The sequence below is a fragment of the Dermacentor albipictus genome, chromosome 1 (assembly GCF_038994185.2).
Source record: "Dermacentor albipictus isolate Rhodes 1998 colony chromosome 1, USDA_Dalb.pri_finalv2, whole genome shotgun sequence".
In the NCBI taxonomy this organism is placed as follows: domain Eukaryota; kingdom Metazoa; phylum Arthropoda; class Arachnida; order Ixodida; family Ixodidae; genus Dermacentor; species Dermacentor albipictus.
In genome coordinates, this window is record NC_091821.1 from 467957217 (window position 1) to 467971288 (window position 14072).

General features: G+C 44.8%; 1 long non-coding RNA gene across 1 annotated transcript in view; it reads left to right on the top strand.

The window, feature by feature from the left end:
- The first annotated feature begins 258 nt into the window (after positions 1 to 258).
- Positions 259 to 14072, top strand: part of LOC139059406 (uncharacterized) — a 33261-nt gene continuing 19447 nt past the window's right edge. Inside the window, exon 1 of the long non-coding RNA XR_011514141.1 lies at positions 259 to 343. This is a non-coding gene — a long non-coding RNA (uncharacterized lncRNA). The remainder of the gene's footprint in view (positions 344 to 14072) is intronic.

A 14072-nucleotide genomic window follows, 5' to 3' on the forward strand; every position in this document is an offset into this window, starting at 1 on the left:
ACTTTGATCAGTCTGGTGGGCAAAACAGCCCGATATATGTCGTGGTACTTCACGTACGCCAGCATCGTAGCTTATTGTGGCCGAACCGTGCTGCGCATTTACATTCGCTCGCCTGTGCAGCCGGTCGACTGCAGCGCCGCCCCCGCGGCGCCAACGGGAACTATATATCTAGGTAACTTTTCGCTCTAGGGTAGTCTAGTCCCTGCGCCATCCAAAGCGCCTAGAGCCATCCTTCCCCTAGCGCCGCCGCCTCCCCAGCTTTTGCAGCGTCCACGGAGCGACGGGAGCGCTGCAAGCTAATGGCCCATAGGGTCGCTGTCCATCAAAATGCTGCGCAAAACAGGTAAGTTTCCATTTTGTCTGCTATATTGGTTCAGCGGCAGTTAACATAGTGCGGTTGCCGCAAATGTTAGTTTTGTATTCACTTTTGTTCTTGCATGAAACTATATGCGCGTCCGTGGCAGATGCAAAAAAAGAAAACGGGTACCTGCCCTGTACTCGCGCGTCTGATCTCTGTTCATTCAGTCACACAGTTTGTTGCACGGGTTTCTTCTGATCGCGATCGAGGCCAATCAGGATGAAAATTTGCGCTGTTGCACGGCCGTGCGATCCCTGTCAAGGTGGTTGAGCTGTGACGCAGAAAACGAATGCGCGCTCGAATGTTGGATCGACGCGCGATAGACTGGATCTCTACCAAGCAATATCGCTATCTCATTCAGTCACGGTTTCGCGGGGGTTTCTTTTTATCGCGATCGAGGCCAATCTGGATAAAAATTTGCGCTGTTGCACGGCCCTGCTATCCGTGCCAAGTTTGTTGAGCTGTGCGCAGAAAACGAATGCGCGCTCGAATGCTGGATCGATGCTCGATCGACTGGATCCTTACCGAGCAGTATCGCTACCTTAAGTGCGCGGGTGTCACAGGTGTAAAAAGTGCTATGTGCTCACACCGCACACATTAATCTATATATTTAGAAAACGTGCATTCCAGTCGTATCATTACTGATAAAATGGTACACTGATAAAATGTTCCATACCCACACCAATATCTCTGATGTTCAGGAGCGCCTTGAAGCACAAAAAGGATCCTAAGCTTAACAAAAGCCAAGGTGAACAAGCTTTTTATTCAGCAAAAACTTTTGCACAGAATTGTGAATTATATCGTTTCCACAATAACAGTGCAGAACTCAACCATACCAATAGCAAAAAAAAAGACTATTTTCAGCGTCGTACTCCTGTGAGCATCCGTAGGAGCACTGCAGCTGAATGAAGCGAACCCTTTCACAATGTTTACAGAATAACAAACAACATTGCACGTGACTCAAACTTTAGAACTAGTTTGATAGTGGAAGAATGAGTGCTGGCACGAGAATAATAAACCACAGAATTACAAATTGTACCACTTTCACTCTAACAGCACAGAACTCAACCGTGCCAAAACTTAAGAAAAAAAGTATTTTCGGCACCATACCCCTGTCAGCATCTGCACAAGCACTGTAATTGAATGCAGGAAATGCTTTCACAATGTCTACATTTTGTAAGGTGTTAGGAATGAACACTGCATGAGAATAACAACAAACAAAATTGCACGTGACTTCAACTTCAGAACAAGTTTGATAGTGCTCCAGCTTCCTCTACACCAACAGCTTTCTGCAGTAGTAACAGTGGGCAGAACTCTTCATCCTGAACAATGTGCAGTTTGGTTTGCCAACACTGATTACAATAACATTAACAAAAACAGCTGTTACTCATGGCAGTGGATTTAGAATGATCACACTCAGTAGTTGGCAAAGATACGTTTTGACATCACTGGCGCAATCGCTGTGTACAGCTGGAACCCACAGACCTTTTATTGCACTTATGGTCTGGATAGAAAACATAAAATGGCGCTCCTAGGATGCGCACTCAGCGAGTTTCCATTTCAGGAACAACACCACACAACTACCTCCATGTCGTCCTAGGCGAAGGAGGTAGTTGGACAAGGTTACTACAGGCTCTTCGAATTGGGATTGCCAGAATAAACACTGTGACTCTTGTAAACCTGGCCTAACTTTTGGCTCACCATGGCATGCTCAATAAGCACACGTTCGGCACATTGGTGAACCAATGCATGTTTATTTGCTACTAGGAGTTACATTGATATTCCTGATATGCCATGAAGGGCCACTAGCTTTGCATTTGGCAGTACACGAGGAACTACACATATGGAGGCTTGAGGAAACCATGCAGCTTGTTTCATGGGCCACACCCCTGCATGATTCACTAGAAAAATGGAACGGTGTGCCTTTGTGGCAAGTACTGTTTCACGATGAGCCCTCCTTTTAGGCCAAATCCTTAACCTCTCAACAATGAATGAGTTGAATGCCAAGGTGAATGGTTCTTCCAAAAGGTGCATTCCAGCGGGTATACCTGCAATCACAAGTAGATGAAAGCCCCACTGAAGATCTCACTGTGACCACAGCAAAGTCACTGTACAGAGTCAGTCATGTCCCTTTCAATATTGCCGTATGCGCCTTTGTTATTCCCGCAGTGTATGGCCTCTGCTTATTAGACTTGACGGCACAAGTGTGTACATTGATGATATTGTCGCAGCCAGTGATATCATTGCCCCGCGACAATGTCCTTAAAAGCAGTCCGGGGACCACAAAAAAGTGCAGGAGTCAGTGTTTTGAAAGAAAAGTTTGTTTGGTACACTGTTTGTAGGGTTCTTCGGCTACAGTGGTGATGCTGGAGGCACCATACCAACAGGTGGAAAATAGAAAACCATCAGGGAGAACTTCAGAGCTGAATAGCAATACATAGATACCAAGTATTCTTGGAATGCTCAGCTTCTATAGCTATTTCCTGCAGTATCGAGCATAACTAGCAGAAAGCTTACATACACTGCTCGATTGAGAAGTTTCATGGCACTGGGGAGGATGTGAAAGCACTGCCTTTCAATGACTGAAAGCCATTGTAAGCTGGGTGCGAAAACCAAGCCATTTTGATGAGCTCCGTGACCTTGTACTGCCATGCAATGCTTCACCCTACTGCTTGAAAGCTGCCCTCTCACGAATCAGTGGCAATAGTCTCGAAGCACCAGTATCTTTTGCATCCTGAACATTGGAAAAAAAGCAAGCAAAACTACACGCAGGTTCAAGGAAGTGGCAGCAATTGTCTTTGTACTGAAACATTTTGAACTGTATCTTGCTGGTCGTCACAAAACTGTGTACACTTTCCATATGCCACTACTGAGAATAATGAGCCAGGTGGACCAAATCCCGCTAATGGTGTCAACCAGAATAATATGGCGGGGTTTGATACTTGGCTGCTACGACTATGAGCTTCTGTACCACATTGGAAAAATGCATCAGAACGACTCTCAGTCGAATCCTGCTCCCAAGGGAACTTGATGAGCGGGCGACGCCGGGGGACATTTTAGATCTCAAAGCAATACAGCAACCACTGCTCATAGGCCACCGTATAACACAGCTCATAGGGGCAGACAGGGTTGACAGGGTTCTTTCTGCAATTTCTAATGTATTTCAGGAAGGCGATACGAAGTAGTGTACTGGAAGAGAATTCACCCCATTCAAGTAATGTGGAAAAGAGCTATCAATCCATAAAGGTTGCATAATGCGGGGTTCGCAAGCAGTTGTTCCAAGATATGCACAAAAGCAACCCCTAATGACGCTTCATGTCAACCACCTTGGAGTTGTGGCAATGAACACTGCAGCACGTGGGCACTTTTGGTGGTTATGTATGTGTTATAGTACCAGTACTGCTTTTAGACATCAAATGACACAGATCACAAACATTAGTTAGGTGTATGTGACATTTTGCCCTTTGTTAGTCAAGAGGGCCAACATGAACTACACAATGACATATATTTTTATCTATCAGGCACTTGACACATGAGTGTATAGATTGAGCTGCAACTAAATTGCTTCTCTCAACATAAAAGGAACAAAAAATGCATGCCATCAGAATAATTTCTTCAGCCATAACTGTATGCTTATTCTGACCCACCGTGATGACTCATTAGCTGCTTTTTGCTGCCGATCACAAAGTTGCAGGTTCAGCCCCTGTGGCCCCATTTTCAATGGAGGCAGTAATCTGAAACTGCTGCTCCTGTGTCTAGTTCCATGGGTACCTCTCCCGTTTAACTATACATTTATTACAATGCCAGGACTGCCCGAACGGTTGTCGGTGTGACAAAGTGTAAGCAACTCTCTATCCAATGTTTCCCGCTCGAATTGGTGTACCACTCTCGTTTTGCACATTTTTGCAAGATGGCCTTTCTTATGAGATTTATAACAAGTGCTGCTGTAAGAATGGACAGCTTACAGGTGCGTGCCGCCCCCCACATTGATGACAAATTGGCTTAGCCCTTTGCGTCAAAGTCCTTGGGTGTCGGCTTTTGAGGGCCATGGTTGCTGCATGCCCCTGCTTCTGAGCCCCGTCGCAACGTCAACGAGTTGCTTTGCCAGTGGAATTCGCTGCTGCTGTATGACTGTTCAGTGCTGTTTTTCGCAACCATTTGCAATGCATCTCTCGCTGCCATCTCCATGGCACTGGCAACGTTGCACAGTTCCAGGTGAGCTCGGTGTCAGTCATGGCTGGCAACCAACAACGTACAGCCTCGGGATAAAGACCAGCTATCAGGCAGTCCCAAAGTTCTTGTTCCAGGAAGCTGCCGAAATCGCATGAGGCTGTTAGTTTCTTGAGCTGGACCAAAAAGTTTGTGATGCTTTCTTGAGGTGCTTGCTTCCTTTGATTAAAGTGGTATCTTGCGCTCACTATTAAACGCCTTGGCAAGTAGTGCTTTCGCAGCATTGACACGACTTCCTTGTACGTCAATGTGCGAAGCTTCCGATGAAGACCTCCAAGCTTACGCTGTCGGGATCGAATTCCGGTAGCTTGCCGACCGCCGTCGCCATCTTCAGTTCTTGTTCGATCGCACCCTCATTGCCTGTTTGTTGTGCCCGTAGAGGGAGGCATAGGCCTCAAGAAACAGCTGTATTGTCCGTGCTGCATACTGGCAGCATGAAAGCAACCATCTTTAAGATTACAGTACATGAACAAGAATATATACACGCGAAGATACACTTGTGCGTGCACAACATGGTCACATCGCTATCACTTCATCATCTAACAGCAGCAAATGCACATGCTGCATTCCAGATACCGACACAACAATGGGCACAAATTGCCAACCACATGACCCGCCGTGGTTGCTCAGTGGCTATAGTGTTAGGCTGCTGAGCACGAGGTCGCGGGATCGAATCCCGGCCACGGCGGCCGCATTTCGATGGGGGCGAAATGCGAAAGCACCCATGTACTTAGATTTAGGTACACGTTAAAGAACCCCAGATGGTCAAAATTTCCGAAGTCTTCCACTACGGCGTGCCTCATAATGAGAAAGTGGGTTTGGCACGTAAAACCCCATAAGTGAATTCTTTTTTGCAACCACATTTTGCCTTTGCTCAAATGGCATTTTGCTCCTGGCACATTGTCATTTACGCTTCTGCTTAGGGCAGGGACTCGCTTGGTTTTTTTTGTTGGTCGTCCGGCTGGGATTCGTCCTGAACCCCTTGGCAAGCCAGGTCGACGTCTTGCAAGGCTTGTTGGCTGCACTTTAATTTTTTTGCCGTGCCTCTTTGTTGCCACGGCAGAAGCCTTCAACCTTATCAGGAATTCGTGAATGGCACTTGTGGTGGTGATCCCATCCAGATGTGCACTCACAGACTGCAGGAGTGCAGCACTAGCAGGGTCTCTTGCAGCTGCTGTGTAGATGCGCTGCATGCTCTTGCTGAATGATGAACGCTCATACTGTACTGCCAGGTCCTGCAAAGGATGTTTTTGTCCGCTATTGTCCATTTATTCTAGCACAAACCTGCTAGCTGTGAATTCGCCGTGTGCTTAAATATGTGGACACTCATAAGCAAAAGTTCATCTTGCCTTTCTATAATATAGTGTGCCCAGGAATCGGTCGTGATGGCAAATTTTTTTGTATGTGCCTTAAGTTGGTCTTAAGCGCATCTTAAGAGCAGATGTTTGCAATTTGACCAGTAATTTATACTTGAGTATTCATCACAAACAGCCTAGAACAAGGCTCTCCTTGCATGCTTGCATGCACTCGTAAATGTCTGCGTTTGTGTGTGTGTATGAAAGACACTACAGGCAAAGCTACTAATGTAATCAGTTCTGTCCAGTCAACTAGCTTTCATCTGTAAATGCATAAAAGTAATCTTGCAACAGCTATGCAATGGTGGGCACCATGAAAAAACTGACATTGAAAAGACTAAAAATGAAAGAAATCATGGCATCTGTATCAGGTTATCAGCGTGCTGAAACATGGAATGTAACACACCTCAGGCTGCAGGCTGGAGCCAGCATGTGGCTCTTGTGGAATGCACAGTGGCTCAGTGCAAATGGCACTTTCTTGTGCAGCTGGCTCATTGGTCCCAGGAGAAAGAGAAAGTGCCACGTCGTCTTTCTGAACAGTAAATGGCACGAAAAATTGCTCTGGGGGGCATCGATCCCCAAGTGCCAGATGAGCCAGCTCTCTGCAGTCCCCTGGAGTAAGCTCTGGGTTGTTTGGGAACAGCCCACCAAGGGCCCGCTGTACAACTGCTTGATGCTTGCAGAAGGCTCCCTGGCTCCCCTTCCAGCAACTTCAGACTCCTACATCAGTCCTTACCTCATACGTCCCATTACCAAAGAGTTGGGCACATTGTAAACATTCTCTTCAACATGAACTATGGATTCTGGTGGGATTTCGGGCATTTTTTGGAGGAGGTGCTGGAATTCAATTTTGTATGATTGTTCACGATAATTTGCATGACGCAGCAGCCGCGTTTCAAAATATTTTTGCCAATTAGTCATTACAAATTGAATTAGGGCTACTGCGTTGTAAGCTTTGGTCCGGCTGAGAATGACATCCTTGAGAATTCGGACAGATGCCTCAGAATAGTTGTTAGTATTCTGTCCTCTTGTGACAATCCCAGCACGGTACAAAAGCACCCACTCATATTCACGTTGAAGGAATGCCTCAACTCTTTGGACGTGGGATGGATAAGGCAGGGCATGTAGGCATGCTTTGGCTGCCTGAAGGTCACTTTCAACTTTTGCGTAAAGGATCTGATACATAATATGAAACATCGATGTGTATCAGTTCGTTTTCAACATCCTCATTGTCTTCTAGTGGTGTTTTCCATATAGTTCATTGGGAATTTTAAAGAGCCCATTCTTGCCAGAAATTTAATTAATTAATTAATTAATTAATTAATTAGTATTTATGGCGCAAGGGCTACAACGGCCAAAGAGCGCCAGCAACGATGTTTAGTAGTGCAGTAGAATGTTATAAACCTGTCAGCGGGTATAGTGAGTTGCAATGCCTGTGATGTACTGCGGTGGCTGTAAAGGCCTAGGAATTAAAAACACGAGGCTTGCATTTCTTGGGAGAATTTAGGATGATCATGTAGGATTTCAGGCAGCGTAGAGAAGATGAGTTTAAAAGCGGTAAGATATATTCTTCAAAAAGTTCACATCATTAAGATAACTTAACAGCCGGTCGAGGGGGAACATCGGCTCAGCCGATAGGAAAAATGCAGGATGCATAGGTAAATTGGTACGGTAAAGTTCAGGAAAGTATTTTTTTCGCGTAGCTTCCATGCCAGGGCATTGTATAAGAACGTGGATGACTGTGAGTTGATTTCCACATCTAATGCAGACCGGTGGATCATTACCGGTTAGCAAGTATGAGTGAGTTGCATGTGTGTGTCCTATCCTCAGTCTCGACATCATTACTTCCTCCTGTCTATGCCGGTATACAGGTGTTTGGGTAATGTAGGGTTGGATGATGTGAAGTTTGTTATTGTTTTCTGTGTCCCAAGATTCTTGCCATGCGCGACGCAGTATTCCTCGAACGACAGGTTTCATATCTGTATATGGTACATAACTTAAATCTATTTGGGGCCTTAGACCTGCTAAGGCCGCATTTGCGTCTGCTGCTTCGTTACCAGGTATACTAGTATGGCCAGGTACCCAGCAGATTATAATATGTAGCCCTCTCTTGTAGGCTAAGGTTGAGCTGCTGATGAGAGTGTTTATCACTGGATTCTTTCTTTGTTTTTCAATGTGTATTGACCGGACCACACTTAAGGCATCTGTGTATATTATCGATTGATTGATCTGTTTTGTTGTTATTTCTTTAACTGCGAGGAGTATAGCGTGAGCTTCAGCAGTGAAGATACTTGTGTATTTGTTTAATCTTAAATGGGCTACAAAATCTGGACCAATTGCAGCACATGATGTTGTTTCAGCAGTTTTTGAAGCATCAGTGTAAAATTCCGGACACTTGTACTTACTCTGTAGTAATAAGAAGTGTTGTTTTACAGCTTCTTGGGGTGTATGCTTTTTGTTTATTTCGGTGAACGAGAAGTCACAATGTATGGTGACTGATTCCCATGGTGCTACTAACTCGTTAGGGTTATGCAGGTGAACGTCCGACAGCAATATGTTGTTTTCTTGACATAGCGACAGTGCTTTCAGTGGAAATGGCTTTGCTAATGATGGCCGCTTTGCAAAGAGGGTTTCCGTTTCTGTGCTCTTCAACATTTTGTAACACGGGTGTTCTCGGTTGGAACTAATCTTAAGTGCGTACATAAAACTACAGTAGTTACGTTGTCGGTCTAGGTTCCACTGATTAGCTTCTACGTGCAAACTTGGAACAGGGCTAGTACGGAATGCACCTAGGGCCAGCCGCATGCCAAGGTTATGTACACGATCGAGAATTTTTAAAACAGAACGTGAAGCTGATTGATAAACAAGGTTCCCGTAATCGATACGTGTTCTAATCAAACTGTTATACAGCGAGAGCAAGCATTCCTTGTCAGTTCCCCACGACTGGTGCGAAAGAATTTTGAGGATATTCATAGTTTTTAAGCATTTCATTTTTATGTTTTTTATATGTTGCACAAACGAGAGCTTATCATCCAGTATAACGCCGAGAAATTTCTGCTCCTTTTTTACACTAAGCACATACCCGTTCATCGTAATATTCGGTTCAGGATGTATGCCTCTTTTCCGAGAAAATAACACGCATGTCGTCTTTTCTTCACTAAAGCGAAAGCCATTCTTGTCCGCCCATTTTGAAAGCCTGTTCACTCCCAGCTGAATCTGCCTCTCGCATATGGACAGATTGCATGATTTAAAACTTATCTGTATATCGTCTACATAGAGTGAGTAGGATATAAATGGTGGGAGTGTTTTTTGTAGTGTGTTCATTTTAACTAAGAATAGTGTGCAGCTGAGCACTCCTCCTTGTGGTACACCGTTTTCTTGCACGAAGACTCTCGACACTGCAGTTCCCACCCTTACTCTGTACTTTCGTTCGGACAGGTAGCTTTTTATTATATTAAACATGTTGCCTGACACGCCATACGACGCGAGGTCTTGCAATATGCCATACCTCCAGGTAGTGTCATAAGCTTTTTCGAGATCAAAAAATACTGATAGACAGTATTGCTTATGAACAAATGCGTCTCGTATATAACTCTCAAGTAGAACTAGGCTATCTGTTGTACACCTTCCTGGTCTAAAACCGGCTTGGTGGGGATCCAGAATTCCATTGTATTCCAAAAAGAACATTAATCGGCGGTTTGTCATTTTTTCAAACACCTTACATACACAGCTCGTTAGAGCGATAGGTCTGTAGCTCTGTACATAGGAGGGGTCTTTTCCATGCTTTAATATTGGCACTACTATAGCTTCCTTCCAGCAGGACGGCAATCGACCACTGCAGAAAATTTTATTGAACAGGTATAAGAGGCATTCAAGTGTTTCCTCGGGTAGGTGCTTGACCATCTCATAATTAATACAGTCTAATCCTGGCGCAGAGTTTTTGCAGTTGTGCAAAGCTATTTTTAATTCTTGCATCGTGAATGGGCAATTGTACCCATCGCTATGGGATTTTCGGAAGGAGAAGGGTATTGACTCAGCTAATTTTTTATAGGTTAGGAATGCTTTTGTGTAGTTCGCGCAACTCGATATGTGCTCAAAGTGTTCGCCCAAAGCATCTGCTTGCCCTTCTAATGTAGTAGCAGTGTCATTTACCACGGGCAAGGGTAGTGTGGTATTCCCCTTCAGCCTTCGAACCCTACTGTACACTTTCTGGCTATCTTTGTATGAGTTTATTGAGCCGATATAATTTCCCCAACTATCTCTCTTGGCTTCCCAACGAATACGTCTTCCGTTTGCTTTTGCACGTTTGAAATTTATAAGGTTTTCTTCTGTTGGATATTTGGAAAACGTACGCCAGGCTTTGTTTTGTTCTTTTCGTGCTTGCTTGTACTCTTCATTCCACCAGGGCTTAGGATTCACTATTTTACCAGAGGTTTGTGGTATCGATTGTTTCGCGGCATGAATAATGTGTTCAGTTATATAGGCAGTCATTTCTTCAATGTCAAGCTGCCCTATGGATTCAAGGGATATACATGCGAGCTCTTTGAATTCTGCCCAGTTTGCAGCATTTAGTTTCCATTTTTTTTGGATTCACAGGTGGGTCATACGTACGTATTGCCTCTAAAAGAACTGGAAAATGGTCACTTCCAAAGGAGTCTGTAAGAGCTCTCCATTCAAGCAATGGCATAAGTGTTGCAGAGCCAACCGCCAGATCTATTGAGGAGTAGGTGTTATGCGTAATGCTATAATAAGTCGGAAACTTTTTGTTAAACAGGGATGCTGCAGAGGATAGAAGGAATTTTTCAATTACGCGGCCTCTTGCATCACAGCGTGAGTCCCCCCAGAGTCCACTATGGGCATTAAAATCACCAACCACAATATACGGCTCAGGAAGCTGGTCTATTAGTTTTTCAAACTCAGTAATGTCGAGCCTCTTGTCTGGTGGGATGTACAAAGAGCATACAGTAACAAGCCTATTAAGCAAAATAGCTCGTATGCCTACTGCTTCATAAGGCGTGTTAAGTTGGAGATTTTGGCATGCAACAGTCTTTGATATTATTATTGCCACGCCACCTGATGCAGCATGTCCATCATCACGGTCTTTACGAAAAATTCCAAACTGAGTTAGAAGGTTCGAGTCACTTGATTTTAAGTGCGTCTCCTGAACACAGAACACTCTAGGCTTATATGTAGATAACAATTCTTTGACGTCATCTAGGTTATGCAAAAGCCCTCTGGCATTCCATTGCAATATCTGAACATCCATTATGACAAAGGTGTTTTTGGAAGTGTTCTGTGTAGAGTGATAATGTTATTTAGGTTTTGGTGGAATTATTCGAGGGTTTTTTTTCTTTTTTACGTCCCTCAAGCAAGCTGCGCTTGTCTTTTGGTGCCACTGGCACCGATGTACTTGCGTCAACCTCCATCTCCTTCTGAGAGGCGGTGGAGGCGGGGTCACGAGGCTCTGAGGGTCGTGTCTCGGGCCTCGATTTTTGCACAGTAATGCAGCCCTGCGAGAGCAAGATCTGCGTGTTGTTGGATTTGGCAGCACTGGGTGCTGCCTGTGTGGGGGCGGAAGAAGTCCCCCGTGGTTCACTGCGTGTGACCAGGGCGGGCTCTTTAGGCCGTTGTGAGAGGGCCCCCTGCCTCGTCACAGCGGCAAAACTTTCGTTGCGAGGAAATGTAAGTCGCTTTCGTGCTTCAGAGAATGTGATGTTTTCATTTATCTTAAGCGCAATGATTTCTTTCTCCCTTTTCCAGATTGGGCATGATCGTGAGAATGCAGGATGATCCCCTTCACAGTTCGTGCAGTGTGATTCAGCATTACAATTATCTGATGGATGATCGTTAGAACTGCATTTGGCACACGTTAATTTTCCTCTGCATGTCTGAGAGCTGTGCCCAAACCTCTGGCATTTGAAACAACGTCTAGGATTGGGGATATAGGGCCTCACACGGATTTTCACATAGCCTGCTTCGACTGAGTCTGGTAGTGTGGTGGAGCCGAATGTAAGGATTAGATGTTTTGTAGGGATTTCGGTGTCATTCCAACGGATCATGATTCTTTGAACTTTCGTCACATTTTGTTCTGCGAAACCTTCAAGCAATTCTTCTTCACTAAGATCAATCATGTCTTCATCAGAGATTACCCCACGAACACTGTTCATCGAACGGTGCGCCGTGACAGTTACTGCTATGTCACCAATGAATTTGAGGTCTGTAAGCTTTTTAAGTTGTTCTTTGTCGTTCAGTTCCAGAAGGATGTCGCCACTAGTCATCCTTGTAGCTTTGAATCCTGGGCCTAATGTGTCTCTTAGGCACTTCGAAACTTTGAAGGGAGATAGTTTTCTGGCTGTTATACTGCCGTCACTGTGGATTACATGGTACTTTGCAAAGTTGTCGTAGCTCTTGAAGAAAAATCGAGTGGTTGCTTCGTTGCGCCCCCTTTTTAGAGGACGATCAGTTAGAGAAATGGATGGAGTAGCCATAAAAAGTATTTGTCTTCGGCAGCAGCGCCAGCCGCCCACCACCGAGCCCAACATGGGGACGCCACAAGGCTTGTATCTCAAGACTTGTGAACGCCAGCTGTACGCCACTACTATAACCGTACATGGTGTAACCAAGGCTGGTTAGCCACACAAGGTTAACCCTCGCCGCCAGGAAATTAGAGTAGAAAAACAAGATAAGGAAAAGAGTGGAGAGAAGGAAAGGTGCAGAAGAAAGATTATAGATGGAGAGGGGGACAGGAAAAGGCGACTGCCGATTTCCCCCGGGTGGGTCAGTCCGGGGGTGCCGTCTGCGTGAAGCAGAGGCCAAAGAGGTGTGTTGCCGCCGCCGAGGGGCCGTAAAGGTCCAAACACCCGGCATTGGCTCAACCCCCAGGATTCCCTTTTCCCCGGACACGGCTAAGCCGCGCACGGCTACACGCGAGAGGGTCCAACCCTCGTGTGCTCGGGTACGTGGTGTCGCAACACACCAAACGCCTGCTTGCGCAGACGCCCCTGCGGGGGCCAGAAATTTCAGTATGCAAGAAATACGTTAGGCCAAATTATTGCTGTATCTTGTGCACAAACTCTGTGAATGTCATTTCTTTCATTTTGGTTGAATAACTCCATTATTCAGTGGTTGTCAATTTGTGGCAGATGTCATGCATTATAATGATTGCATTTTTATTTGTTAGAATTGTTTCAAAGAAGTGTTGTGCAAACATTTCCTTCACTATGTGTATTATGCAACATTAACATAGCTGGCTAGCATGATATTACCACTAATGAATGAAAAAATTGCCACGAGAAATGGCACTCACTCGCACAGTGAATTAATCACTGTGCTAGCATTAAAGACCTGTGTTTCGCCCTGCTTGTTTGCATCCAAAATGGCCAGAAATTACTCTTAACTGGCATTACAGAGAATAAATCCGTGCACTTTAGAATAATACCCTGATAAAAAATTCCAGACTTAGCAGTCGCAGCACTGAAGCTTTAGTGCAGCCCTAGAAAGCACAAATGAGTAAAAGGAAAATCAAATTGAAGCTTTTCTCTACCTATTTTGGGACCGAATTGCACTACAGATACAGAAGAATTTTACGCCTCCAGACTAATCAATGAATCAGTCTTTTACCTGTGACATTTTTTGATGACTTCAAAACAATGTGTTTCACATGTGGCCAGTGACTGCCAAGCTTTGATGCTGCAACATGACAGTGTCCCATGTCATGTGGCACTTTCTGTGGTGCAGCTTCTGACATCAAAAATAATCAGATCAGTGACTGTGGAACCTAGTCGTCGCTGATCTGATTATCTGATCTGATCATTAATATCTTTTGGAGAAAAAAGTACACATATGAAATATGTATACTTTTTCTCCACAAGTTGCAAATCGATTCAGTGAAATGACATTTTAGGACTGTGGACAGCATCCTCTAGCTCATGATAGACCAAATGACTGTGACTCCACCAGAGGCTCTCCAGTGCTACCGTATATCGAGTAGATGGAGCAGCTGTGAAAGCATGTGCTTTTGGAAAGAAGATTGTTTTTCAAGCAAATATTTATACAATGCATATTGCATGTTTCTTGTGGATGATGCACGTGGGTGCCCACAAGTGTGATAAGTCTTCAACTTAATCAGT